Below are 2,391 nucleotides of genomic sequence, written 5' to 3' on the forward strand. Positions count from 1 at the left end.
TAATGTGGGATGGGTTTGCATATGCCTGCTTCTCTTCTGTCCTGTAATATTGCTGTCTTTTAGTAGAATAGTCTTGCCAAGAATAGAAGGTATGGGATGTTGAGGTGCAGTGTTGTGGTTGGTGGTGCACACATGTGCTCAATGTTGTATACTGATGGATAACGTCTATAGTGTTATTTGGGTTATGTGAACTATGTATGGCAGTGCTGACTATTGCCTTTGACATGGTTTCATGTCATCCTTGCTTTTCTGATTCCATCTTGCTTTGGGCCTTTGTGTGCATGGCATAACTAACTCCATTTTCATGACTGAAGCTATTTTCTGTGCCTGCACGAAGCTACAGAGGTGGGGAGGGCATGTTTTGCTCTTCTCCTGTTTTTCACACTTTACTGACTAGAGAGAACTGGTTCTTATCAGAGGAATGTACATGGTCTGTCTCGGAGCCATAGCAAAGGCCTGATCAACCGATGCAGTGGCCTTGGAGCAGGCTGGTACGGGCTCTCATGAGAACGAGGGGGCGAGGCTTGCTAGAAGCTTCGTTGTGTTTGAATTTGTATTAAAAAGGGGAGCCTACACTGGCTTGGTGGAAGTTCACGCCGTGGAGCAGACGTGTTGTCACAGAAGAGTGGTGTCACCTCTGAGCTTTCCCCTGGTTCAAGCAATGGACTCCCCTTGAGCAAAGTGGGGTGAAATGATGAAGCAGTAGGTGAGGTGTCTCTGCTACTAACTGTCTTTTGATTCTTTTCTGAATTCTTTCCTTTCCTTCTTATTTTCTGATTCTTATATCCATACATATATATTTCTACATATATATTTGCTTTGATTGTGTATTTCAATCGGTTATTTGATATGTGAGAGTCTGCCATGATAGGTACATTTGGCTTACCGTGTGGTGCTATTTACTAATAAATATATCCTAGATATGCCAATTCGTCTTTTCCTTATAGCAGGAGGTGTGGACTCTTCTTGGCCAAGCATTCTGTTGTAGAAGGATGGGTGAATTCCCTTCTAGCAGGTTATTGTGCTATAGGAAGTTGTTCTACTCCTGGCAAGTGATGTGCAAAGTATATTGTTTTCTTGCCTTGCCTTTGGGGGAGTGTTGAAAGTTTTCCCACCTTAGGAAGTGCTGTGTATATGTTATATTCCATAAGTTTGGAACTGATAGTCTCTCCCTGGGAAAGTGACGGTACATACCTTGGTCCAGGGGAGATCTGAGACCTTTCATTACAGCATGCTCACCTGGTGGGTGGTAGATGGTGTGGAATTTGATGGGCGCAGAGAGCCTTTGGTTGTAAGTTCAACACCAAGGTATTCAAGCGTATTCTGCATTTTTAATGTTTATTTTAAAATGTATTTTTGAATGATAGCTAGTCTTCCACCTGTTCTAATAGGTCTGTCCTGTCTGATGATGTTGTAGCCTGGTGGGGTGAGTATGTCTAGAATAGGGGAAGAGTGGACATTGAGCCAGGATTCAGTGAGGAAAGCTATATCAATTTTTTCTCTGAGTATAATTTCAGCAATATCTGCGACGTGTAGTACTGCTAATCTACAGTTGAGAAGCATGCATGATATAGTACAGGGATACTCATAGCTGGAATTTACTGTAAGGATAGTTGTGTATTGAGCTGGTGGTCTGGGAGAATAGACAGTTCTGGGGATTCTGCTTGTCCCAAGTATTACCAGGATTGAGGAGGGAGCTGTAATCTGGCTTATTGTGAGGTAAGAATTGTTGATGTCATCGGCTTCCGGAATTGAGATGGGATGGAGCCCACAGAGAGGACATTGGGCTTGGTCCTCCAAAGGAGTAGGGAGCCATATGGTGTCTTGTGGGGCCACGGGGGGCAGTGTCAGGGGGAGGTGTGTAGCTACCCTGAGTGTATGACCGGGCTGGCTTAATCGGACAAGGAATGTCATGTCTAAGAAGGAGGATGTCGGCAGCTAGAGAGTCGATTTTTTTCTCCATTCGGATCAGTCTTTGTATAAGTGAGTCAATTGTGTTACTAGCCTTTGGTGGGAGTATTGTATGTCTAGGATTAGTGGCAGGAGAGAGTACTTTGGGTATTAGGTTATGTGGGAGGATGGTGTTACTGGAACTAGGAATGGGGTTGGTTGTACTGGTGAAGTCGGGTCTTTGATGCTTCCAGACTTAGGATTGAGAGGGGGCGATGGGGGTCTTGGGTCAGAGTCATGCGTGTGCGCGGTGCTCAGAGGGAGGTCAGTGTCCTTGGAGCTAGCAGTGGTCTTGGTAGTGAGGAGGGTTAGGGCATGTGGAAAGAGGAGTGTATTGGGGCTAGAGATAATTTGAGCACACAAAGTCGGGTCTAATGTGGTCTGGAGGGGAGTGCCTAAAGGGAGTTCACTAGTGGACCGACTGTGGTTGATGTTCGATCT

The sequence above is a fragment of the Triturus cristatus genome, chromosome 3_1 (assembly GCF_964204655.1).
Source record: "Triturus cristatus chromosome 3_1, aTriCri1.1, whole genome shotgun sequence".
Taxonomy (NCBI): domain Eukaryota; kingdom Metazoa; phylum Chordata; class Amphibia; order Caudata; family Salamandridae; genus Triturus; species Triturus cristatus.